Source organism: Stylophora pistillata, chromosome 8 (genome assembly GCF_964205215.1).
Source record: "Stylophora pistillata chromosome 8, jaStyPist1.2, whole genome shotgun sequence".
NCBI lineage: Eukaryota > Metazoa > Cnidaria > Anthozoa > Scleractinia > Pocilloporidae > Stylophora > Stylophora pistillata.
This window is the reverse complement of record NC_142526.1, coordinates 21,041,274-21,069,044: the sequence shown is the minus strand read 5'-3', so window position 1 is coordinate 21,069,044 and position 27,771 is coordinate 21,041,274. Positions and strand designations below refer to the sequence as shown.

The 27,771-nt window shown below is 38.4% G+C and overlaps 2 long non-coding RNA genes across 14 annotated transcripts; one reads left to right on the top strand and one right to left on the bottom strand.

Annotated features, from left to right (window-relative positions):
• Positions 1-44: 44 nt before the first annotated feature.
• Positions 45-25,334, top strand: LOC111332209 (uncharacterized). 13 transcript variants are annotated; one of them, XR_015990759.1, is made up of 8 exons: positions 1,775-1,840; positions 5,385-5,457; positions 11,262-11,342; positions 11,672-11,922; positions 14,511-14,710; positions 17,215-17,289; positions 19,956-20,041; positions 20,440-25,334. It is a non-coding gene; the product is annotated as an uncharacterized LOC111332209 (long non-coding RNA). The 13 variants fall into 13 exon arrangements; XR_015990768.1 differs by lacking the exon at positions 19,956-20,041 and having other exon boundaries at positions 1,490-1,840; positions 20,440-21,001; XR_015990765.1 differs by lacking the exon at positions 14,511-14,710.
• On the bottom strand, positions 4,445-6,186 carry LOC148725436 (uncharacterized). The gene is made up of 3 exons (XR_015990772.1): positions 5,756-6,186; positions 5,345-5,480; positions 4,445-4,850 (listed from the first exon to the last, which is right to left on the bottom strand). It is a non-coding gene; the product is annotated as an uncharacterized LOC148725436 (long non-coding RNA).
• Positions 25,335-27,771: the final 2,437 nt, after the last annotated feature.

Below are 27,771 nucleotides of genomic sequence, written 5' to 3'. Positions count from 1 at the left end.
CTCCAGTCCTGATGGCTACCAAAAAATAATATATACACCTAAATAGATAATAAAATATTTGTATTTACTATTATAATATTTAACAATTATTCGCCCCAGGTTCGGTGAATATCGTCGAATAATCTCCGAGACGAAGTCTAGGGGATTATTCGACAATATTCACCGAACCTGAGGCGAATAATTGCGTTAGTATAATTTCAGAGCTGAACAACAGAGAAATGTCTAAAATCATAACATTTTAGTAACATTTATTAACATTTTATTTTAAGATTTTATATAAAACGCGTGGGACGGTTTATATAGCGTCATGTAAGGAACCGCTCGACCAATCAGATTGCTGGAAACTCTTTGCTTAGCTCTAAAATTATACTAAAATAAAATATAAAAAAATATAAATAAAAAGCCGCGTGTGCTTCTGGGATCGTGCGAGTGAAGCGCGCTGCGTTAAAATGGCGGCAGGTGTGTCCGGCCGAACTGCTGCGGATCGAGTCTATTACACTGGTGTAAATCGCGTTTCATCTCACGCACCTTTAGATTGTGACACTTCTAAAGTTGTTTAAAAAAATAGACAAATACGACTGCAATCATGGCTAGGGATCCGTAAAGCAGGTGAGACCGACGCCCGGAGGGGCAGGAAAAGTAATTTAGGTGTTGTCCTTGAAAGGGTGTCTGTCTTATAGGTGGAATTCAAGTGATGCAAAACTCGTCGCTACAAAAATATTTCGCTTCTTGAAAAAGGAGGCAGAGATAGGGAAGTTCCATACCAAGGGGAGGAAAGTTCCCCTGCCATTCAAGCCAAGTCATTAATAATAATAACTTTTACTTCTGTAGCGCTCTTATCCTATGTTCAAGCACAGGCGGCCAAAGCTCTCTTTGAGAACCACACAAGGAACACAATTTGCATATCGATTTATAAGGATTTGTATGGGATTTTCTACAAGATAGCCATAGAGATATTTTTATTTAATATTTTCAATTTTAACTGGCTTACCTTATTCCATACGTGTGTTGCTTGCTCCTGGTGTCGTTATTTTACCTATTTCACTTGATTTAAGCGGGTTTTTTTAAATCCTGGTTTTCTCTTCTTAAAGAGAAGACAAGTCCGAACACTTCTGCCTAGACAGCCTCCCGAACGATGTAAAAAATCCCGAGCTAAAATGTACCCACGGCCACAAATCCACAGCAGAATTCAACAGCAAAGGTTGACTTTTCATTTCGATTCTCTAGCCACATAATCTCAGCCCTGCGATCGACGCCAGGCGGCTCTTCGAGTCCTCAGTGAAATGTTAAACGTTTGTAGACATCCGAGTCCTTTTTACGCACGACACAACGACCATTGAAATTGGCTTGGTAACCTCGTCATATTGGCAAACCAAGACTCGCAGGGGTACTAAACCTGAGAGAATTTTACAAGAAGTTTTGTTGACAAGTTGAGGTCTAGTACCCCCACGAGTCTTGGTTTGCCAACATGAAGAGGTTACCAAGCCGATTTCAACGGTCGTTGTGTCGTGTTTAACAAGGACTTGGATTGCTACAAATGTTTTAACGTTTCACTGAGGACACGAAGAGCCGCCTGGTGTCGATCGCAGGGCTGAGATTGTGTGGCTAGAGAATCGAAATGAAAGGTTAACCTTTGCCCTTGAATTCTGTGGTGGATTTGTGGCCATGGGTACATTTTAGCTTGGGATTTTTTACTTCGTTAGGGAGGCTGTCTGGACAGAAGTGTTCAGCCTTGTCTTCTCTTTAAGAAGAGAAAACCAGGATTAAAAAAAACCGCTTAAATCAAGTGAAATCGGTAAAATAACAACACCAGGACCAAGCAACACACGTATGGAATAAGGTAAGCCATTTTTATTTAATATTTTCAATTTTAACTATCTCTATGGATATCTTGTAGAAAATCCCATATAAATCCTTATAAATCGATATGCAAATTGTGTTCCTTGTGTGGTTCTCAAAGAGAGCTTGGGGTGCCTGTGGTTCAAGGCGCTCTACAACACTGTGCAGGGGACTTTTAGCTGACTGCGACTTCCAGTGGCAGTTTACAATCAACAAAGGCGATTTTTAACAGATTCCCCCTCCTCTCAATTCCCAGTAAACAGGCCAGACCACCTCATAGTAATCTCTTAATGTGAGTTCTTTAACGTCCCCTGCCTAATCAAATTATCTAATTCATAAGGCTTGGCATGGTCCACTGATCTGAATGCTATGGATTGAAAAATGTTAAGACAAAAGTTAGTGGTCGCAGCAATCAAAATACAAATGAATAAAGGCTGATAGTTTCTTAAAAGAAACTGTTTGGGGCTGCGTCAGTGGGGGTAACGAAATAATTTGAATATATCAGCAAAGTTGAAATATATCAACTTTGTTGATATATTTAAATTTTGTTACCCCCACTGACACAGCCCCAAACAGTTTCTTTAGAAACTATCAGCTTTAACTAATTAATAGATGCAGGAGACGGGATCTACGGTTTATTCGTCCTTATTCGAGAAGACTAGAATGTCTATCCATTTTTTGATATTATAGAAAGGTAGCACATTCTCTTCAGTTATTTTAAAACCACGAGTGTTGGTCCGGCCGGGGCTCAAACCCTCGACCTTCCGCACAACAGTCATTGTGAATTTCTTAATGCATTGCTTCTGATATGAAAAACAAAAAACAAACAAAAAAAACAAAAACAAAAAACAGGATTCTAGTGTTCCTATTGGTCCACCTCTCCAAAAGCTAAGATACACTTTTTTCACCCATTCAGGAAGATCACGAGGCTTATTGTTGTTGTGATTACACTTAGGACAAGTTCACTCGGGTACAACCCAAATTGGGGCAACATGACCTTTACTTTGAAGTCATAGGGAACATGTACCTTGAGAAAAAAAACTCAATTACTTTCTGCAACCAGAGCTAAAACTGTGATGTAGACATAAAACTTGCACCAGAGATCATTGATAGAAGTATAAAATTCAAAATGCTCCAAAGCATCATGTTTAAGGAAGAGTTGAAGATTGGTTTGAATAACACTAGACCACTATTCATTGGCTCATAGTATTGTATTCTTGAACCAACTACAAAATTTACTTATTACTTATCATTTCCTTAATTTAATTCATCAGTCTATAACAGGAATTTAATATAACACTACATGACATATACATGTCTACACTATTTACCATCAGACTTCATTCTAAGAGTAAATTAATGGAACCATTTCATTTTGTATCATTATTTAGATGCTATCAGAACTGAAACATCTTGAACTTTTCCTTAGTCAATTAATTGAATGAGTATTACTTGCTTATTTTGGTTAAGGGTTAGTGTTAATTAAGCATTTTTATTTAAGGAGAGTCCATAATGTGTCAAGTTCAAAGTGTTTGGTATTGAAGTATTTTGATTTAAAGTGTCATTGTCTTATTAAGAGTCAAATCTACTGCGAGGATCGTGCATCATACATATCTACAACTGCAGTTCAAAATATATGAACTTCATATATTCATTGTATCTGATTTATCATCATGGGTTTATTACAAATCAACTTAACGGCCTGCTCCCAGTTGGCTTGTTAGCTCAATTGGTAGAGCGCTGCACTAGTATTGCAGAGGTCAGTGGTTCGAATCCCGTACAGGCCTGATTTTTTTCAGGTCTGATTTTCGCTATTGCATAAATAGCGCTTTCTACTGCGAGGATCATGCATCATACATATCTACAACCGCAGTTCAAAATATATGAACTTCATATATTCATTGTAAGAGTCAAATTATATGAAAGTCAAGTCTGACTGATTTCAAAGGCTCAGATTAAACAACATGTGCGTAGTGTTATACAACAAACTGTAGATATATAAATTGAATGTAACTCAGCATTCAAGTTAATCTTTCTTTTCAGAACACCTATTTAATCACATTCAGAAGATGTGGGTAAAAGCATTAAATGAAACTTCTCTTCGAATTTTTAAGCTATTTTATGCCAAAATAGCTTCATTTTAAGTTTATTAAGCTTTCTAAAAAACTCATGTCCAAGGCTTGTCGTTTTGAAATGGTTGAACTCAAGTGATTATTTCTGAAATAGCTGGTAGCTTTGATGCTGTTATTTCTGAAATGGTCATACTTTAGCAACTATTTCTTAATAGCTAGCTTTGATGCTATTATTTCTGAAATGGTCATCCTCAGGTGACTATTTCTGAAATTGATAGCTTTAATACAATTATTGATTTCAAATCAGTAATAACTTTGATAGAAAGAGAATTTTCATTTGATACCTGACTCAGAGTCTACAAAATGTGACGAGAGGTGTCCTGAAAATAAAAATTTAAAAAAAAAAAAGGCAAACTCTGAAAAAACTGACAACTCCAGATATGCTGTTTCAATCTGAGCCCTTGTTACTTGTTATTAAAAATGCAGTTTTGTTTTTGCTTTTTTTTTGGTTGAGATCTCCTTGGAGATATGCGCCTAAATTTTCAGTAAACTGTAAAATTAACCTAAAGCACCAAAGCCAGACACAGTAAACTCCTAAAAACCCTTGCATAAGGGAAAATGGAGACCGTGTACCCCCGATCAGTTCCATGGTGCAACCTTTGGGGTTTTAAGGTGTCTTAAATATAGTTACTTTAAAATTAACTTAACAAAGTTCCATCTGCAGTGTTACTTTGGGGAAATGTCTCAAAGTTTTCCATAGTTGTACATGTACTTTCATTTGATGAGATCTGGTAGTCTCACTCAAGTTTTTTCTATATATCCTTGCTCAAAGAAGTCCTAACCCATTTTCATAACTTGAACTTTATAACAGAGTTGAATCAACCTAATTTCTTTCCTCTAAAAGTTCAACCTTTATCAGTAGTAGATGTCTTCATATGCCTGAAAACACAGAAGTACTCATTTACATACTTGAATATTGTCATTTTCGTGGAAAATCAATAAACTAATGACCAAATCCAAAAATTAATTTCCACAAATGCATGTTTTTTGTAACCTACTTAACAATACCTCTGTTTAAGAAAATGAGCAAAAAAACTCAGGTAGATATTAATAGATCTGTACTATTAAAGAGAAATTTACGACTGAAAGATTTCTATGAATGCTTTTCCTCTCATTTTAATATGTAGCTCACAAATTTGAAAGAAAGGCTTGCCAGTATACTCAGAGAAATAAAGTTGTGTTTTGGCATCAGGTTCCCAGCATGATGTCTAGTTTGTTTTAGTGTGATAGGTAAAAGTCATCATGGCATCTAGATTCAATCACACTCCACATACTTGAAACTGAGGGCTTGAATCAATAGGCCTTATTCCTTTTTCTACTTGTGAACCACTATTCTTAGCCTTTATTTAGTCATTTTAAATTGTTTTTCTTACATTTAAAGTCATAACCAGGGGTGTCTTATTATCCCTACAGGTTTGTTTAACCAGCTATGCAAGCAATCTTCCTTTGTCAAGCCAGCGTTTAGATGAATGAACACACTGTCCAGGTACATAATTATGAAACTGAGGACTAAACAAAAGTAAACAAATGTGAATAAATTGTTTAAATAAATAATAAATTGTTTTAATTCTTATTAGTAATAAATGTATTAGTGTATATCCTGAATTAACTTGAGTTCAATTAAAAAACAATATTTACAGTGAACTGTTTCAAACTTCTTCCCTTCTTGTTCATTTTAACTCGCAGTTTATGATTATCATAGTGATATCCTGATCAAATTTAATTTGTTTACCTCCAACTCCTATTATGCATGCAATTCAAAACTTTTTGATAGTATCACCAACCTTATGCTTGCTTGTCCAGGATGTAGGTTGTACACTTAGTCTAGTACTTGTTTTATCCCTGGCCCTGACAGCATATGTACTGGTAGTTTTCTTGGTCAATTTGGCAACAAGCAAAGATTGATCTGGGGAATTCTGATTGACTGCGTCACATTCATCCGTAGCCACTGTGAAGAAACCTTATAGCACATTGTGTGATTTGTACAAAATACTTTTTGTTGCAATGCTTTCTCAACTGTCATACTTAAAGTCTTTAAAATGTCACTTTCATGTGTTTGAATCCCATTAAGTTTAAAATGCTTATGGATTAAGTTACATCATTTTTCTATTAAAGCACTTTCACTGTCTGTTACCCTGTAAAAGAAAGTGTTTCATGGGTTTGAATCCCATTAAGATTTAAATACTTTTGCTAAAGTGAGTACCTTTTCTATCAATCAAAGAACTTTTATCATCTGTTGCTCTGTTCTATAAAGTGCTTCTTGGGTTTGAACCCCATTAAGCGCTAGATGCCTTTGGTAGAGAAAGTTCCTTTTCTACTGACCAATGAACTCTCACTGTCCAGTACCTTGTGCAAAGACAGTGTTTCATGGATTTGATTGCAAAAGTGAGACTTTTCTACTGACTAAAGAATTTTCTGTCTTTTATGCAGTGCAAGACAGTCATTCATGGGTTTGAATCTCGTTAAAAATTAAAAGTTAAATGCTTTTGCTTAGGTGAGTTAATATTCTACCTACCCAGAACTTTCACTGTCTGTTGCTCAGTACAACAGTCTTTCATGGGTTTGAATCCCTTTTTTGATTTGAATACTTTTGTTTAAGTGAATTCCCTTTCCGCTGACCAAAGTATCACTATCTGTTACTCAGTGCAAGACAGTGTTTCATGGGTTTGAATCCCATTAAAAGTTAAATACCTTTGTTAAAGTAAGTTCCCATTCTATGGATCAAAGAACATTCACTCTCTGTTGCTCAATACAAGACAGAAATGACAGAACAAATATAGAACTCTGGAACAGGTAAGAGGTATACCTAGAGAAAGAGGTAGAGTACCCTCTAAAAGAGAAGTTGTTAAAGGATTTAGAAGTCCTACTGACAGCAAGTTAGAAACAGCAGATTGCAAGAAAATGACAACTGCATATAGGGGTGCTGTTGAGGAAACTTTGCAGAGATGGAATTTCTGAATGTAAACCTGTACAAAGGAAGTAGCAGTTGGTTTTGAGTTCTCTGGCATTGACAGGTCTTTGGAATTGAGAGTCTCTCTCATGTATGATGAAAAGGAGTTATGTCAGGTAGCACTTTCTTGACAGTGATGACCACTCAGATGTATTTCAGGAAGTGCAAACATCTATTGCAAGGTCTATGGGGGACTTTTACCAGTCAGTGCATTGTGACATACACTATGCAGAGAGCAGAGATCAACAAACCTATTATCTGGTCAGTTACTGCAACAGATACTGGAGTCAATTTGTCTTGACCTATCCTTGCTATTGATCACACTGATATCTGCCAATGATATGCTGCTGTTGCAAGCAGTTTCACAAAATGGTCAGTCAGAAAACTACTTATGCCAGCTCAGACGTAGATTGGGTTGAAATGGTCTGTGCTGATCTGTTTTCACTCCAAAAACTATGTTAGGAATAGGCAGGGAGAAGACGAGGAAAACAGCAGCCTTATGTGTAGAAGAATGGAATACACACACACTTCTTGACAGGCCAACATCACAGTGCCCAGAGAGAAGACTGCCCTAGTGACCTTGGAAATGAACAGGTTAAATGTAGACACACCTGTGCTTAGGGAAACAAGATTGCCTGGATATGACAGCTTGGTAGATTGTAGGTACATTTTCTTTGGAGTGGGAAACCAACTCAAGAAGGAGAGAAGCAGGAGTAGGCTTTATGGTTACAAAGGTGATAACAGCAATGCTTGACGAGGAACCAATATGAGACTCCCACTATAGCAATGTAATGCCACTTTCAGTGTGTATACCCCAACAATGACAACACAGAGGAGGTGAAGGAAGAATTCTATAGTGACTTATGCGAGACAACTGGGTGTGTACTGTCTGATGACTGGCTGATTATACTCATGGGGGATATTAATGCTAGAGTTGGTTCAGACACTGAGAAATGGAAAGGAGTGCTTGGCAGTCATGGAGTAACCAAGTGCAATGCTAATGGAGAACTTCTACTTGTACTATGTTCAGAGTTCAACCTTGTGGTAGCCAAACCTTATTTGAGCACAAAGACACACAAGAAGTTATGGATACACCCAAGATTTAGGCGCTGACACTTGTAAGACTACATCATGGTAAGAGAGAGACACAAAGGATGTATTGGACACCAGAGCAATGAGAGGAGTGGACTGTGTTACTGATCATGCCATGCTGAGAGCTAGATTAAGGGTTTGTGGACAAAAACAGTACAGCAAAACAGGTGGAAAACCACTGAAGAAGCTAGACACTTGTGCACTGAAAGGCTAAAGAAGCAGGAAGAACTAACACGGAAAATGGGTGAAAACCAAGGAAGTGAGAGGGTTTCTGTGGCATAATTGCTTTAAGGTGGGTTCTTATAATCCAAGGGATGATGTCTGATGCTCTTCTGTTCTTTTTTCCCTTCATAATGGAAAGTTGAGTCATCTACTTAGTCTTGAAAGCAATGCTTCACTGTGGCCATCTTAGTGGTAGAAAGGGTTTTTCTCATCTTATAGTTTTGTTTGTTTCTGTGACCCTTACTTCAAGATGGCCGTATGTGTTCTGTGTTGGAGGAAGAAAGATTATCTTTGCATGCATATTCGACTTAAGCTGGTTGTCATCTGTGTGTCCTTGGAGAGTGCTGCTCTTCTGTGGTCCTAAAGTTACATGGATTTTACTATGAAAGATGCAGGATGGTTTCCAGTTCGCATTACTTTAATGTGCTTAGTCATCTCTGTGTTTTATAACTGTAATATGGTCTTCAACAAAGTGGCTTTTAATTGTTTTTGAAGTAAAGGTGATAGTCATCTGTTGTCTTTGCTTCAAGTGCTTGTTTTCATCACTGTGGTAGAAGATTTGATTGTTTATTTCTGTCTTTGCTTCAAATTGACTTATCATCTCTGTAGAATCAAGTAAGCTTTGAGTTGCGTTTGATCAAGCTATAGTTTGCTATTAGTGTGGTGGTGAAAATGATGCTCCTCTGTCGCCTTCGTGTTATGGTGCCCTGATGTTATCTATGAGAAAGGAATTAGTGTGAGGGTGATGTTCTCAAGTTGCTGTTGCTGTAATTAAATTGGGTTGTCACCTGTGTTCTATGAGGCACAGTCTGACATCTCTTGGTTGCCCTCACCTGCATGTTAAAAATTGTAATGATCTTGTGTATTTTGCTTCAATTTGTGTTAAAAGAAGAGTGCATGAGAAAGCCTTTGGTAACTTCATGGTTTAACATGGTTCTTTAGCTGTGAAGTAGTGACTCTGATGGTCTTCTGTCATCTTTGACTTCTTTACCAGTGGGAGGCAGTGAATTGCGTTGAGTGGACATGTAGTTGAAGGTGGCATCTCGTGTGTTGTCATATATTATCATGATGGATTTTAAGTAAACATGGCTGCAATGTTGCTTTTCATCTGTTTTGTAGGAAGTTTGCTGGTCTAGAATCTGTTTGGTCTGTGGTAGCCCTCACCTCAAGATAGCTTGTTGTCATCGATTTAGTAAGAAGTGTGATGGTCTTCTGTGACCCTTACGATGGCTGGTTGTCATGAAGTGAAACTGATCCTTACTAACTCTTGCTTCTGGTTGTCATTATTGTCATCTTTGTGTTAAGAAATTTGATGATCGTAACTGCTTCAAGGAAGTTTGTTGTCATCCGCATTGTTTGGAGCTGTGGTTGTGGATTAGGATGTCTGAATATGAATATGAATATTTAGAGTGGCCATTAATTCAAGGTGGCTTCTTGCCACTGTGTAGAAGGAAGTAAGATGTTCTTTAGTGACTATTACCTTGGAATGGAGTGTGTTGGATTTGCGTGGTAGGGTGTGCAATGCCCATGCTTTGTAGCTTTTGGTTTCAAGCTATTGGGGCTTGTGAAGCCAGTAGTACAGCCTGCAGAAGTGTCATCTGTTTGGGAGGATGTGTGATTAACATTTATGGTCCTGTACGTAGTCTTCAGAGGGCGTTTGTTTTATCGGTGTGGTAGGATTTGGGATTCTGAAAAGTACTACTCATGGGTTTCCAGTTAATATCATAAGATGGTTTAAGCTTTTTCTTAGTGTTTTGGTTTTTAGTAGCAGGATGTGCCATGCTCTTCTGTGGCTTGTTGTTACAACTTATTGGGGCTTTTGAAGTGAGAAATATTGCAGAAGTGACATCTGTTTGGAAGGATGTGTGATTAACATATATGTTCCTGTAATCTTCAGAGGGGTTTGTTTTCATCAAACGAGTGTGGTTGGATTAAGATTCTCAATAGTACTTCTCATTGATTTCAGTTGATATCTTGTAAGAAGGGTGTATGAAGCTTTCTGTTAGTTGGAAGGGAGTGGGTTGGATTTGTGTGGCAGGATGTGCCATGCTCTTCTGTGGCTTGTTGTTGCAACTTATTGGGGGCTTGTGAAGTCAGTAGTATTGCAGAAGTGACATCTGTTTGGAAGGATGTGTGATTAACATACATGTTCCTGTAACCTTCAGAGGGGGTTTGTTTTGATCAGTGGGGTTGGATTCAAGATTCTGAAAAGTACTTCTCATTGATTCCAGTTGATATCTTGTAAGAAGGGTGAAGCCTTTTTTAGTTGGAATAGAGCAAATTAGATTTGTGTGGCAGGATGTGCCATGCTCTTCTGTGGCTTGTTGTTGCAACTTATTGGGGCTTGTGAAGTCAGTAGTATTGTTGAAGTGATATCTTTTTTTAGGAGTAAAGGCTGATAGTTTCTAAAGAAACTGTTTGGGGCTGCATCGGTGGGGGTAACGAAATAATTTGGAAATATCAACAAAGTTGAAATGGTAAATTGGCCACCGTAACGATTACAAAAGCTGACGTTTCGAGCGTTAACCCTTCATCGGAGCAAATAGTGGAATTGTGGGTTGTGTGTGCTTTTAAAGGCAGAAAATGGAGCTATGTTATTGGTGGGAACATGGCAGCGAGAAAACATGACTAAATTAGTGGAATGAAAAGCGTTCATTGATCCCGGTGGGATTTAGACTGCCGAAGGAGGATGTGTGATTAGGATTTTAGGAGGATGTGTGATTAACATATATGTTCCTGTAGTCTTCAGAGGGGGGTTGTTTTGATCAGTGTGGTAGGATTCAAGATTCTGAAAAGTACTTCTCATTGATTCCAGTTGATATCTTGTAAGAAGGATGAAGTTTTAGTTGGAATGGAGTGTGTTGGATTTGTGTGGCAGGATGTGCCATGCTCTTCTGTGGCTTATTGTTGCAACTTATTGGAACTTGTGAAGTCAGGATGCGAGATTCTCAAAAGTGCAGTTGATATCTTGTAAGAATTAGGCTTAAGCTTTTTATTAATTTTTCCTCTTTTTGATTATTGGGCAGGTGTGGTGAAATGTATGAATAATAGTGTCTTGCTGGAAAGCTTATGTTCTTGAAGTTCTTGGAGCAAGTTATCTTGGCTTGGTGAGTAATCTTTTAGAAGTTAAGTGCTCCCATAGGGTGCATTCCTCCAGGTGCCTTTTGCAGTGGCAAATTGGTAAGAACTTTGGTATTCTTCTATAGAACCTGTGTATTCCTGTAAGTGTGTCATTTTTCTGTGGCTCAGGGTGACCTCTTACACTCATCTGAGTTGTGGGACAGTGTGTTGCTCTTCAGTGGCTTTTGTACTTCAAATTAGCTTGTTAAGTCATGTGTAAAATTGGAAGCGAAATGCTCTCCTGCTACTCATTTTTGCCAGTTTGCCTGTTGTGATCAGCTGTGTGGTAAGGAACCTTGGTGCTTTTCTTTGGCAGGTGGGTTCCAATGTGCAGCCTTCAGGTGGTTTGTTGTGACCATCTCAGCCAATTAGTATCTTTGAAGTGTGCTGTAGGACCATATGTGCAGTTGGATGTGTCGTTCATGTTGTCATCTCTGCAAGAGGAGCAGCGATGGTTGCATGCAACTTGGATAGTTTTAAAAGAGTGTGTTGCTATTCAATGGCCCTTGGTTCAGAGTGACGTGCGATAGTTGAGATTGCTTTTGTAGACCTGCAGCTATGTCCATAGTAAGCACACAAGTTCCTGGTTTAAGCTATAAAATATAACTGCACACTTCTCAATAAAGCAAGTAATTCAAGCAATCTAAATTAATATAGTTAACAGACCTCTTTGCATACATCCAAAAACTCTTATGCACAAACAGTGTTTTTGGTCGATTGTTCAATTTATGAAGATCTAGCCATTGTTTTCCTTTCTCTTTTTAAGATACTGTTGTCTAATTTTCTTATTTTTCTACTGGTTTGAGTAATTACTCTAAATTTAAATATCACTTCAAGTATCAGGATCCTGTGTTCCTTTTTTGATTTCAGTGTCTTTAATTTGACCACACAGTGTTGTGCCTTTGTGTACTTATGGATTTTATATGCTACTGAGAAAACAAAAATAGGCATGTAGTCTGACCTGTTATATACTTTTGGCATATTTGTATTCTTTATCTTGCTCACTTTAGTATGTGAAAAACAGAGTAGGAATTTTTTTCTCAGTCTATAAGCATTTTCTCCAACAAGTCATATTTTTCCAGTCTTACTTGGCAGTCAGCTGCACAAGAATTTAGACCAATTGAAACAATAAACACCCTTAAAAATAATCATCTCTTCACCTGGTTTCTCCTCCTCCCAAATACACATCATTGTCAAGCCTCACCTTGCTAGTAGTTGTGGGAATGCCCCAAAAGAGGCATAATTCTTGGATAAATGTGCTCCTGAAATAGGCTCAAATGAAACACTACTAGTCTTTCTATGTCCTGAAAAGTAAACTTTGTTAGTAATTTTTTTACTATGATGAAATGACTCACACACAGGTTTTTTTTTGTTTTATTGTTTTTGGACCACTTTTACATGATGAATCTAGTCTAAATATCCTGAAATTAAAATGTTAGTAGATTTGAAATTATGTTTAGTGAAACAGCCCTGAAAAAAAAAGGAAGCAGTTACTAGTTTTATCTAATGTTTAAAAAAACTACTCAGACACTGGTCTTTATGGTTTTTATTGTTTTCAAACGTTTACACTGTGACCTATGTTTTTCTTATCATCCTGAAAAAAAATTGTTTAGTTAGTAGATTTATCCAGTATGTATTTTGCATAGTTTACACTATGAGCCGAAAAGTAAAAATTTGTCCTGAAAAAAGAATGTTTGTTTTATTTTTTGTTTATTTGTACAAAAATGGACACAGACACATGCTTTTCTTTTTTTATTTACTATTTTTAAAATGTTACATCATTTCTATATTAAGTTGTGTCTATGGATGGGATGCGCATTCCTAAGTGAAAACATTAGCATCTGAGGAAACCTCTAGTGTTCTGTGTCAGTAAATGTTGACACCTGCAAGGAACACTCAGGGTGTCCCAGATAGAGTATATGGATCACATGCAGCCTGCTAACAGTAGTGATTATTGTTACCAGGCCTCTGTAATTAGCATAGTTAATTGGATGCCAATTATATTTCAAACTGAAAGCTGAAAATGATGACAATCGTGAGTTTCAAAAGTGCCGGAAAGCCGAAGGAAGTTAATTGAAAGCTTTTACATACCTGCTGAACTTACCTTATCCATGATAGCTCCATAGTCAATATTATTTACAAAAATTTGGCTGACAGCAGGTTTGCTGTAGTGTCAAGAAAATTGGCTTAAAGTATGTTTAAAAAAAGCTGAAGTTCGATATTGGCCAATGTTTTAACTCAAAAGCTATATCCTCTCTGCTGATCCATCCTCAGGACTGATTTGTGATGTTAGGCAATGAACTGCTTTCTCTACAAATTTTGGATGACATAATAAGATAATTGTCCTGTGTTGTAAACTTGAAACAAAACAGTGGCCTGAAATTTTGACTGACAGCTTTCAGGCCATCATAATGAGATGTACAATTGGCTTAATTTTTTTTTTGTGACCTAGACTGTGGTGTGTGTTTCCCCTACTTCCCACTAAATGAAGCCTCGACTGGCTGCCTCAACTGGAGCTAAACCATTAAACAGGATAGAAGTAGCAAATGGGCATACTCCCCCTGCTGAGTCGCTTAAAAATCTCCAGTTACTTACAGCAAATAAATGTCTGGTTGAACCTTTTGGCCAAAATGGTTTTGCCATAATGAATTTTAAGGCATAATTTGGATGAGAGTCTCACTGGATGCCAGTCCTTGGTGTGGCTGCTATCTAGTGAAACTTTAATGAAAAGTTTTTCAGCGCACAACAAAGTGGGAGCTTAAGCGCTGAAGAAGCTTGTGATGAGCATAGAAGAGCCATTGTAGTTCAATGCTTCTGTCGAAGCAGTCGAAGAGTTGTTGTCTTGAAGTTGATGCGGAAGTATGATCCAAAGCCGAAACCTATCTGAACCTAAACCGAGTACCTATGCCGAACCGAAACCGAAAGTACCTGAAAAGGAACCCAATGAAGAGACCTTAAGGGAGGACCCATCCAACCCATGGGGACCCAACTAACCTAACTACATTAGATTAAGCCGAATGTGAAGTCCATGGACTTCGAGCCGAAATTTGATGCAAGGTTCATCCAGAGCTCTAACTTATAACCCTCCCTGCCAACCCATAAAGGAATGAGCTAACCAGTTTGTATTTGTCTTCCATCGGTATCTTCTTTCCCAGTTGAACATCTGTGAGTAAATCCTAAGATGTAGTGGAAATCAAAAAGGAGTGAAGAGAAACCTTAGGTCTCATCTTCCAACAATCCAATTTCCCACTTCCCAAAATGTCCTCACCAGAGTCCAACTGGTACACTTTTGCTTTAGTGGTATGGTGGCTGGACCAGATAGAAAACGAACTTGGATGCAATCAGCAGGGAGAGGGTAATACTGAAACGAAAAAAAAAATTCAACTAATGATTTATTTATACTTTATGGTGTTAATGAGGAAGTGGATGTAAGAATTAATTAACGCAAGTATGAAAGAGTGAAATATGAATGGTGGATGAATGAATGAATGAATAATAGGGGGACTGAACATGGACGGAAGTATTAATTAATGACAGACTGTCTGAAATGTGCTTCAATGAATGAATGATAAATTGGCAACGCAAAACAGCCGTTTTAAAGACAAGTATCTCTTGAAAAATACTAGAAATTACCACTGGAGCCATGCACAGAGTGCAGATAAGACCAAAGCATAACCTCAAACAAGAATAGTAACTATCTTAACAAGACGTATATGAGCACGATCCTTCGCAGTAAAGCACTATTTGAGCAATAGTGAAAATCAGACCTGAAAAAAAAATTCAGGCCTGTACGGGATTCGAACCACTGACCTCTGCGATACTAGTGCAGCGCTCTACCAATTGAGCTAACAAGCCAACTGGGAGCAGGCCATCAATTTTTTCAGGTCTGATTTTCACTATTGCTCAAATAGTGCTTTACTGCGAAGGATCGTGCTCATATACGTCTCATAACCGCAGTTCACACATATGTTTCATATGTTTGTTGTTGTTTGATTTATCATCTACGGGTTTATGTCGAATTAATTTGATGGCCTGCTCCCAGTTGGCTTCTTAGCTCAATTGGTAGAGCGCTGCACTAGTATCGCAGAGGTCAGTGGTTCGAATCCCGTACAGGCCTGAAATTTTTTTTTCAGGTCTGATTTTCACTATTGCTCAAATAGTGCTTTACTGCGAAGGATCGTGCTCATATACGTCTCATAACCGCAGTTCACACATATGTTTCATATGTTTGTTGTTGTTTGATTTATCATCTACGGGTTTATGTCGAATTAATTTGATGGCCTGCTCCCAGTTGGCTTCTTAGCTCAATTGGTAGAGCGCTGCACTAGTATCGCAGAGGTCAGTGGTTCGAATCCCGTACAGGCCTGAAATTTTTTTCAGGTCTGATTTTCACTATTGCTCAAATAGTGCTTTACTGCGAAGGATCGTGCTCATATACTTTTCATAACCGCAGTTCACACATATGTTTCATATGTTTGTTGTTGTTTGATTTATCATCTACGGGTTTATGTCGAATTAATTTGATGGCCTGCTCCCAGTTGGCTTGTTAGCTCAATTGGTAGAGCGCTGCACTAGTATCGCAGAGGTCAGTGGTTCGAATCCCGTACAGGCCTGAAATTTTTTTCAGGTCTGATTTTCACTATTGCTCAAATAGTGCTTTACTGCGAAGGATCGTGCTCATATACGTCTCATAACCGCAGTTCACACATATGTTTCATATGTTTGTTGTTGTTTTATCTTAACAAGGTTATGGATATTTGATTACCCCAATAGAAAACGCAACGTTTTTAGAGGATATGTCAGTTGTATTAATTTTTTTGCCCTACGAAGGTTGATTTATGACGAATTGATTCTTAGCGAATGCCCTCGTTTCAAAAAAAAAAATTTTAAAGTAGAGAAAAACCGACTGAAAATGAACGACAGGAAGAAATCTGAGCAAACATTCAGCGAAAACAAAGAAAAAGAGTTGGCTATTTTCAAAAAATATTTTCATTTTTTCGCTAACAAGTCATATTTGGAAAGATTTCCGTATCACCCCATACCAATCAAAAACAAAGCCGAATTCCTGAAGGTTATCTGTTGTTTTACCTCTGTTTTCTTTTATCCAAGAATTGTATGCATAATGAAGTATGGGGTTATACGGAAATCTTGCCACATATTTTTTTGTGAGTAAAAAGGTCTGAAGGGGTACTTTAAAAACGGTGGCGATTTACTTAAGAGGCTGGGAAGATCGACCGAATTAGCGGTTTTAGAAACAACAAGGCGTCCGAAAAAAATTTAACAAGCAACAGGATGAAAGAATTAAAAAAAAAGAAAAATATGAGTGACCAGTGGATGTTTCAAATCTTTACCTAACGACTGTGCTTTGTTGCTTAAAGATCTGAAGGAGAAGCCGAATACATAACTTTCACTTACATGTGAACGGAAAAAGAACGCAAAAAGGACTAGGCAAGAGTTCCATATAACCCCAGACAATAATTATGCATAGAGTGTTGCAAAGAAACCTTTATATTTAGTCTTTAGGAAATGGAATGCAGAATTAATGTAGGGGGTTATATGGAACTCTTGCCCTATTTTGCAGTCAAATACCTCGTTTGACTCAGCAAATTTTTTTAAAAATGAAATTATTCAATTTTTCGGGTAAAAAGTTGGAGACGTTTCGGAAACATGCTGCACGGGTTTTTCGCGCCAAACCGGTGCCGTTCCCGACTGAAAGTGTTCTGGATGTTTTTTAACTTTTGATAAAATTATTCTATAAATTATTCTCAAGTCTTAATCATCTTGTTTGAGTTGCTGAAAATTCTATTGTGATGTATGAAACAACGGATAATTACTCACCTCTTTTTATGTTTTGTGTAGCGTGTCTCATCTTTCGCGGCTGCAACATTTACATTTGACGAATGCAAGAAAGCCGAGAAGTTAGCGATTCTTTGGGTAAGTTCTGTAACGAAAACCGAAATTAAAATGAGCTCATTTCTGTTTCACAGAATGTCTTAACCAACCTTCATCTAGCGCCTCCCGGTTAGCTCAATTGGTAAGAGCGCTGGACTGTTGTGCGGGAGGTCGAGGTCGATGGTTCGAGCCCCGGCCGGACCAACACTCAAGGTCTTAAAATAACTGAGGAGAATGCGCTGCCTTTCTATAACAAATGGATAGACATTCTAGTCTTCTTGGATAAGGACGAATAAACCGTAGGTCCCGTCTCCTGCATCTATTAATTAGTTAATTTGGTTAGGCAGGAGACGTTAAAAAACCCACTCACGAGATTGCTGTGATGTGGTCTGGCCTGTTTATTGGGAATTGGGGGGATGGGGTATCTTCAAATAAGTTTCCTTCGATTGTTTGTAAACTGCTGATGCAGTCCGGCCAAAGTCCCCCGAAAAGTGTTGTGATGCGCATTTGATCATATCCATTTGGCCGAACAATGACAATGACAATGACAATGACAATGACAATGACAATGACAATGACAATGACAATGACAATGATAATGATAATGATAATGATAATAATAATAATATGGATGCCCTCGTGGGGTGGTCACGGGAGCTGGATGTCATGATGCGCGAGCTGGTGGGAGGCAGAAGCACAAACGTACTGCGAAAGATGCAGAGGGCAGTGCTCTCGGGCACGCTGAATATTGCCCGGACTTTCAAGGTGGCAGTTTGAATTCCTGTTAGAAGGAGGACCGTAGACACAACGGAAAAGCTTTTTAGGATTAGTTAATGTACATTCATTTTTTTACTCCATGGCTCACAGGTTACGGTTTTCGCCCTGTGCTGCCTGATTAGAATGTAGCATTCAGTTGATTTCTCTGCGACATAATAATAATAATAATAATAATAATCATCATTATTATTATTATTATTATTATTATTATTATTATTATTATCATTATTATTATTATACGACTCGGGCAGTCAGAGGGCCCGAGTAAAATCAACAAATCGAAATGCTCTATTGCCGGTCACTATTCTCTCGGTATTGGACCGGGCACTGTCCCGAATGGTCCCGAATGGTCCCGAATGATACCGCACTTGTGTCACTTTGAACTTCAGTCGTATAATAAATCTCTTATTAACCAAGCTTGCCCAGGACCGTACTGGAAGAATTTCGGCGCTCGGTCCGTACTGTCAAGACGTCGGGCCGATATTCTCCCAGTACGGCCCTAGCGCTTGGTTAATAAGATATATTTATTACATAGACAGGTAAAAACGAGCGATATAATATCCCGACGTTTCGGCGACTTCATGACGCCATTATCAAGGGTACAAATGAAAATAAAATTAACAAATGCGAGTTCAAGAGTTACAATTAATTTGCATTGGGGAGGTAGCTACAGAAAACTTTAGCACGGATAGAATCCGTTTGCACATTCAAACTCGGTGTTGATTGTTTGATGTAAAGCATCTCGTTGACAAGACAATCGAATTTGTTCATGCACTTCTTGAGAACTTTGAAACAGCTAAGAAGGTCCTCAGGGACAGCACCTCGATTGTCTTGTCAACGAGATGCTTTACATCAAACAATCAACACCGAGTTTGAATGTGCAAACGGATTTTATCCGTGCTAAAGTATTTATGTAGCTACCTCCCCAATGCAAATTAGTTGTAACTCTTGAACTCGCATTTGTTAATTTTATTTTCATTTGTACCCTTGATAATGGCGTCATGAAGTCGCTGAAACGTCGGGATATTATATCGCTCGTTTTTACCTGTCTATGTATTACTAAATCTTTGTTAATGCGATTATTATTATTAGCGTAAAAAATGAATTTTCCGGAGCGAACAAGTTCCTCCGTACAACACGTTTATTTATGAAATTATGTTTCCATTTTTATACAAGGGAAAACTTATTTAAAAAAAAATAGTAATTTACCAGTTTTCCTCATTCTTCTTTCCAATTCGTGAGTTTTGTTTGGTTTCACCACCGTCTGAGCCTTGAAGGAGAAGTATTTCTTAGCTTCTTCTTTCGGAAGATTAATGCTGTCTGCCATCTTTACACGTGTTGCTGTCTGAATGGAAAGGTTTGAAAAGCGCGCCTTGTCATCTTCCGAGCCCACGTGGCCTTACACTCGTCGCTGATAGGCGTATTTCATGTCAGCTATCTTGCGTCATAGATTGACACTGGTATACCATTCTTTCAATTATTATTTAGGGGCCAGTCCTTTTCAGACCCCTTTACTTCCGGTCAAGGGAACAACTAGCTCTTTTTCCAAAAACTGAAATCCATTGCTGGACAAAGTTATCATAATCTGTAATTCCCTTGGATTTTGATAAAGCAAAAACGAAACAGCCTTATGATCACACTAAGTTTTATTGTACAGTACATAAATCTTCTTAGACGGTTTGGTTTGTAGTATCGCTGAGTACTTTCACGAGTTGTGTCATATTTTGACGAGCGCGCAGGGTGAATCAAAATACAAACAATGAGTAAATATACTCCGATACGCTACACACTAAAACGTATACCGGTAATAAGTTAATCATCCAACTGCTTTATTTTGTATGTAGTACACTGCTAAAATATTGTCCATTTTTCCTCTTTGAAACAACTCATGCAAGATGGTCAACATGTCAAACAAGTTTTTTTTCCAATAGAAAATAATCAACTACCCGTTGGCAATAACTGTACAATATCGCGGGATATTTGTACTCAATCGGAGCCTTGGAACTATGGGCCAAAGGTGTGGAACTTATTCAATAGTGGGTTTAGATAACTAGGGGTAAAATTTTATTTCAGATCTGAAAGCTTTAAAAAAATTCAGTTTAATTCCATTTGTCTACAACTTACGATTGAATGCTTTAAACCACTTAATTAGGAAACGCCCATTTAGAAGTCATGCCAGAGGCTGCGATTGACGTTTCTAACATAATGGGAGAAAATGTTATGCCCTTGCCAGGATTAATAGGCGTGCCGATCCGACAAAGTGAAGTACGAAGAGCACAACAGAATCTCTATCAATTGGGTCATTTTGAGTCCCTTACCTATGAGCACAGATGGGTGGGGTATCTTAATTAGAGCGCTTCGGACAATATTTGAGCCTAGGTATCTCCAGACTGACAGCAACCTTTTTTTATACAGAACCTAGCGATGTTCAAGATAATGATGACGTCACTGTCACTTAGCAGGAAACGAAGAAACTGGATACGGCACGAGGTTGACCAACGGTTGAGAAATGCAAATTCCTTTGATACCGCAATTCTGTGAGTTTTCATGTGAAATGTACTACAACCAATTTCTTCAGGCCCCACTCAGTTTACACCATTGCAACTTCCAAAGCTCCCGAAGAACAATTCAAGACATCCATCGAAGTATCTCTTTGTCGACTGAAACAAGTTACCACAATAAACAAGTAAAATACAAGCATTTTTTTGTCAATTTATTTGTTGTGAATTGCATTAAAAACTTCCACGGGATGCTAGTCTATCGCCATGAATTTACACCGCTGCGGATGGACGCATTTAGAAATTTATTTTGTTTTGGAAGGCAAAAGAAATAACGAAAGTCCGGTTTATTCTTGAAGTTTAATACTTTAAACACAGTTTCATTTAATGCTGGTCGAATAATAAATTAGCGATAAATGGTCAACTTTTCATCAAATGCGTTTGCCATTCTATCGCCTCTATCTCTTTGCTTTGTAGAATTGTGTATTTACTACTGTTTCTTTTGTTCTTAACTAATCTAATTTTCAATTTGCAGAATTTCTGATGAAAGTTTGTAGAATTTCCACTTTTTAGTAACGGTATGGCTTCTACGTTAGTTTCCAGTTTCCTGTAAGCGCGTCTTCTAATAGTGCTATCGTTCTTGCCCTCTTTAATTATTGCACGAGTTACGTGAAGCCGGTCTTTATCTAACGGTTTGATACTATATTATGTATATGTTCTTTTTAAATTTTAGAAATTACTTAGAAGGACAAACTAAACAATAACGGCTCTTTAAACCTTTGACCCGCAAGAGTGACTAACATCTAATTTCTCCTCATCACATAATAAGGTCACAAGAATAAAGGAAACAAATTCTCCTTGTCAGCGCCTTACGAAATGTATAGAGAACAGTATGGAGAATATGCATACTGATATTAGGGTGTAAAGGGTCAAGAAGCTACAGTCCCAGGCATAACTAAATAGGACACCTCTCCAAAGCAACGTATGTGATGTTCTGTCACCCTTCTTCCCTATTCATTGGCCGTTTTCACACTAGAGGACGGACAAGCCGTCTGGACGGACAAATCGTCTTAGACGAGCAAATCGTCTGATATTTGGCCGTCTGGAAAGACGATTTTTTGAAGACGATTTGTCCGTCGAGACGAATAAGTCGACGACAGTACGACTTAAATTTATATCAGACGGTGAAATGTTCGATTTTCTCGCCGCGAGGAAATGGGACCAGCAAAAGAGCGAGGTTTTTTGGGAAGTTTCAACATGGCAGCAGCCTTTTTGCTTTACTACACGACCTAGTGCCTGTTCTCTTTGCGCTCGAAAGACGGACAACTTTTCGGCATATGGCCTTCTCGAATTCAAATTCGACGAACAAATGCCAGACGATTTGTCCGTCCCCTAGTGTGAAAACGGCCATTGTTGTTAATCGCAAAAGTTCCTATGCCATCTTACAGACCAACATTGAGAGTGGCAGGAGAGGCAGTAGGTGTCCCAACAAATGAGTAGTAAACATTCTTGGGCAATGACAATGGTGGCGGAAATTTGAACGAACCAATCTTCAAACGTTTAATTGCCGGGAGGAGATGTTGAAGCTTCGAGTTGATCGGCCCTGTAGATAGATAACTACTGACATATCTGTCGCCTCAAAACGACTGCACACTCAATGAATTTTCAAAACGGACTTTTAGTTGATATAAAAAACTCGTAGATACCTGTGTGTGCATTCATTTTAGGGCGACAGATATGTAGTTATCTATCTACATTTTATTCAAAAGGTGCAACTTTGCTAATCAGCATTTTCAGGCCGATCGTTTGGGTATTATTACCTCTCCGAATTTCAGTTATTCGACAGAAAGAACGCATGGGAGGCTGTTTCAATTAAGTTTACTTTATTAATAAATATTTTCGAGTTCAAACCATTCAACTAAAATATGTATCTTATCAGTTCTAAAATTAACGCGTCTCCTATCTTCACCTGGGGGCATTTCATATAAAAATAGACGTTTCTTGTGGAGCCTGCAAGAAACCGGTTGAAAAAGTAAGGAAACCAGGGCGTGTTCTTAAAAGCTTTCTTCGCAGCTAGTCTTAAAGAAAACCAGCACAGTTTAAAAGTTATTTGAGGTCAACAAAAGCATCTTACTGCTTTGCCTGCTGAAAGTAGCCGGCGAAAACGCTAGCCGCTGGTATTAAGTAGTAGTAGTAGTAGAATCTTTATTTATACACGATAAGAATTAAAGCTAAAAAGCTTGTGGGGTCGTGTACTTAACAAAATAGTATCTAGCTAACTTATGATTATACTAAGACACATTTCAAAGTAAATAAGAAACTATGATACAATAAAACATTCAATTTCCTCTCAACTTAAAAGTACTTGTAATCAGTTAATCTATTCCTAGCCGTCGAACCTGATAAACTAGTAAAAGTAAAGCTTGTGAAGTGATTGTTTCTCCTAAGTAGCCTCCTGAGATTCTTAAGGGCGGAACTACCTACATTTTTGACATGATGGTTAACATAGTTCCATAGCACCGAACCTCTATATGCTAAAGAGTCCTTTAGTAATCTAGTGTTGAATCTAGGTGTGGTTATTGCTTTTTGTCTCTTAGTGAGTAGCTACATTCCCGCCTTATGAATATGCTATTAATTAGAGACTGAGGTAGTGAGACTTTACTTGCTCTGTAAAAAAGGTTAACTATTTGAAATTTGTATTCTAAATTGATCGTATCCCATCCTGAAACGTCGAGAGCCCTACAGTGAAGTTTCTCAATTGAGTGCAGAAGATCCGAATTTGTACACGAACCCCATAATATAATACCATACTTCACAGAAGGTAATATTACACTAAAATAAAACTTTAAAGGACATTCTTGGGCAAGAACCTCGAGCGCTTCAATAAGTCTATTTTGTTCGCAAAGTTTTTTTTTAGTTCTAGCATATGCGGTATCCAGGTTAGCTTGTCATCTACAATCATTCCAAGAAGACGCTAATTTTTGACATAACCTAAAACAGACTTACCCAAAAATATTGGAGGTAGCGGTCCTATAATGGTTGGTGTACTAATTAACATGGCTTCGCTCTTAGCCGGGTGAGGTGTTAAGTGATTTTCTAGGTACCACCTGTAGACCTCTTGCAAAGCACAGTTCAAGGAAGCAATCGCTGCGTCTGCAGACTCTCCGATGCTGACGTATCGTCCGCGTACGTGAACAGGGATCCCGTGGTAATGGCGGCGGGCAGATCATTAGTGAACAAAGTGAACAAAATAGGGCCTAAAACAGATCCCTGTGGTATAAAATTTGTTACTGGTAACATGTCAGATTTGACTCCATTAATCACAGTGTACTACATTCTTCCCCTCAAGTAGTCCCTAATCCAATCTAGCAACACTCCCGTGATACCGAAATTATATTTCAGCTTCTTCAGCAAGATTTCGTGTAATACGCTGTCGAACGCTTTTCTGAAGTCCACAAAGGCTACTGCGACAACATTACCAGAGTCTAACGCTCTCCTCCATATTTCTGTCAGATGTACTAGGAAGAGCTCAGTCGAGTAGCCGCGTCGGTAAGCCCATTGCTTCTCTGTGATTAAAGGATTGTCGACAGAAACGTGCTGCACCAGTCTATCTTTTATTTCTGCTTCCAGGATCTTGCTTGGTACGCTTAAAAGAGAGATAGGTCGATAATTTCCGCAGTCTATTTCATCATCCTTTTTGAAAAGCGGAGTTAATCGGGCAGTCTTCCATAAGGAAAAGACAATTCTTTGTTCAATGCTGTAAGTATAAAGGTTGACCAATGTTGGTACAATAGCCTTTCCTGCCAATTTAAGAAGTTTAGGCGAGATGTCATCAGGTCCAACTGTCTTATTCTTCTTAAGTTTATTTACCCTTTTTTCAACAGAATGGTTTGTGATCGAAATAGGGCTTTTGGGTGACAATATACAAGGTGACGTGCTGGCAGCCACTGAAGCGGGCTGCGGTGGGATTGGCAGTGATTTAATTAAGTTCTCGCCGATCTCCGAAAAGTTTTCCGGAGAACACAGACTCGGTGGACGAAATCAAGATGAATGAAAACCAAAAACCGTAGAATTACGTCACACTGAAGCCCAAGTCTTTCATCACAAAAACGCCACGGAAAGAAACAAGCATGAACACTGAGTGAATTGAAACAAACCATACCTCGCACATGCAGAGTGTTACGTATAGACGGTGTTGATGCTAAAAGTTTCTTCATATTTGTCTTCCGAGTCGTTGATGAAGATGAGAATTTCAGATTTTCCCGGAAACTGTTGAGGAGTGAAACGAAGCCCAATACTGTGTGATTCTCAGGTACCAACCTGGCAGATTCAAGCATAGAAAGTATGGCAAGATTGGCTAATTCCGGTTAGCTCAATTGGTTAGAGCGCTGGACTGTTGTGCGGGAGGTCGAGGTCAATGGTTCGAGCCCCGGCCGGACCAACACTCAAGGTCTTAAAATAACTGAGGAGAATGCGCTACCTTTCTATAATATCAAGAAATGGATAGACATTCTAGTCTTCTCGGATAAGGAGGAATAAACCGTAGGTCCCGTCTCCTGGATCTAGTAATTAGTTAATTTGGTTAGGCAGGGGACGTTAAAGAACCCACTCACGAGATTACTGTGATGTGGTCTGGCCTGTTTACTGGGAATTGGGGGGAGGGGGCATCTTCAAATAAGTTTCCTTCGATTGTTTGTAAACTGCTGATGCAGTCCGGCCAAAGTCCCCCGAAAAGTGTTGTGATGCGCATTTGATCATATCCACATGTTAATTTGCGCAATATAAATATCAAATTATTATTATTATTATTATTATTATTATTATTATTACAAAGTAAATGATTTAGTAAGAAAACAGTAAAATAATTTCACGAAACCCCCACTCCCACTTACTCCTTGTCAATTTTGTGGGATGGCGGACAATTTCCTTCTCTTTCGCTTATAAGTAAACAGCAAACTAGCATTTGACAGCGTGTAACCAGTCGGCAGAGCCCATGACAAGGCACCGCGCTGATCATTTACCCCTCCAAAGGAACAAAGCGCCATCGTAAAATTCTCCAGAAACTCCTAATCGCTACACTTTTAATAACTGATGAGGACACAAACATTTACGCTTGAATAAGGGGAGAGATGGAAACTCGGTCCAGTCCTAATACTCTCACGTCCAAGATGGCGAGCCCTATTGGCATCATCTCTGTAGCGTTGCAGTTGTGTCTTCCGTTGCAGTTATGTCCTCACAACTAATAACCAATAGAATGTGGTTTTATTTCTTCCAATCAAAAGGCGTTGTGGACGTGTCTCTTGCTTGTCACTTCCCAACTAGGGGAGGGATGCAATGTAAAAATATTAATTGTAAGAAAATCGTTAAGATTTCCACGCTCGAAGGTTAAGAATTTCACGGGACATCCTTGTTTCATGAGCTATCCTTGGTGTCGTTTGGGACACTTCGGATTGGTGAAAGATTAAGATTCTGGTTGCGTTTTTAAGTGCGAATTATTGGCGAAATTTTCTTCGATACGTTGGAAAGCTTAGGAAGACGAGAATTTGACAATGCCTCGTGGCTTCGATTCCCTTATTAGTTTGGAGTGCGTTGGTGCGTGTTAAAATCTAAGAATTCATCCTCCAAATGAAATAAGATTCCAAGTTGCTTATCTAGGCTTCAACCCGATTTTCCATTTTTTTTTTTTTTTCAATGAATTCTGGAGAAACGGGATTAATTCTACGAATTCATCCGCAACTAGGTAACACGCTAAGCTCCCATATGATGATCTTTACCCCGATTTCCCATTTGATCAGCGAATTCGAGAAAAATGGGGTAAATTCTGAGCCTTCATGTTACAAGTGAATAATACCCGAGGTTCCCATATGCCCGAATTTCCATATTTTATTTTCAGTGAATTTGACAAAAAACGGGGTAAAATCTAAGAGTTCATTCTCCGAATTAATAGATCCCAAGTTGCCATAGCCAATCCCTAACCCGATTTCCCATAAGTTCCCATATGCCATCTTTACCCCGATTTCCCATTTGATCAGCTAATTCGAGAAAAACGGGGTGAATTCTGAGCCTTCATGCTACAAGTGAATAATACCAGAGGTTCCCATATGCTATCTTTACCCCGAATTTCCATGCTTTTTTTTTCAGTGAATTTGACAAAAAAAGGGTGAAGGCTAAGAGTTTATCCTCCGAATTAAATAGATCCCAAGTTGCCATAGCCAATCGTTAGCCCGATTTTCCATTTTTTCTTTCAATGAATTGTAGAAAAACGGGATTAATTTTGAGAATTCCGCCCACAAGTGGCTAGTACCCTAGGTTTCCATATGCCATCGTCACCCCAAATTTCCATTTGATCAGTGAATTTCAGAAAAAAGCGGTAAATTCTGGGCATTCATACCACAAGTGGATAAAACCCGAAGTTCCCATACGATATCTTTCAATTTTCAATTTTTTTCAACAAATTCTAGGAAAACGGGGTAAAATCCAAGAATCCATCCTCCCTGATGAAATAGTTCCCAAGTTGCTATATCCAGTCTTCAATCCGATTTTCCATTTCTTTTTTCAATGAATTTAGGGGAAACGGGATTAATTCTTCGAATTCAACCGCAAGTGGCTAACACGCTAAGTTCCCATATGCCATCTTTACCCCGATTTTCCATTTGATCACCGATCGAATTCGAGAAAAACGGGGTAAATTCTGAGCCTTCATGTTACAGGCGAATAATACCCGAAGTGCCCACATGCTATCTTTATCCCCAATTTCCAATTTTTTTTTTCAGTGAATTTGACAAAAAACGGGGTGAAGTCTACGCTTTCATCCTCCGAATTAATTAGATCACTAGTTGCCATTGCCAATCTTTAACCCGATTTTCCATTTTTTTATGAATTCTAGAAAAACGGGATAAATTCTACGAATTCATCCGTAAGTGGCTAACACGCTAAGTTTCCATATGCCATCCCCTTTACCTGGTTTTTCCATTTGATCAGCGAATTCTAGAAAAACAGGGTAAATTCTGTGAAATTCATCCTTATGGTCCTTAAGGTGGAATATATCCTAATGACTTGCCATAGCCATCATTACCCGATTTTCGATTTGATCATTATGTGAATTTGTCGTAAACGGGGTAAATTATGACAAATCCACCCAAAAGTACAACAAATCCGACAATAATTTAGAAATAGTACTAAAAAAAGAGCAGCTTAAAACCGCGGAACCGGACCGTAATGAAATTTAGAGACAGAACTAAAGAAAGTA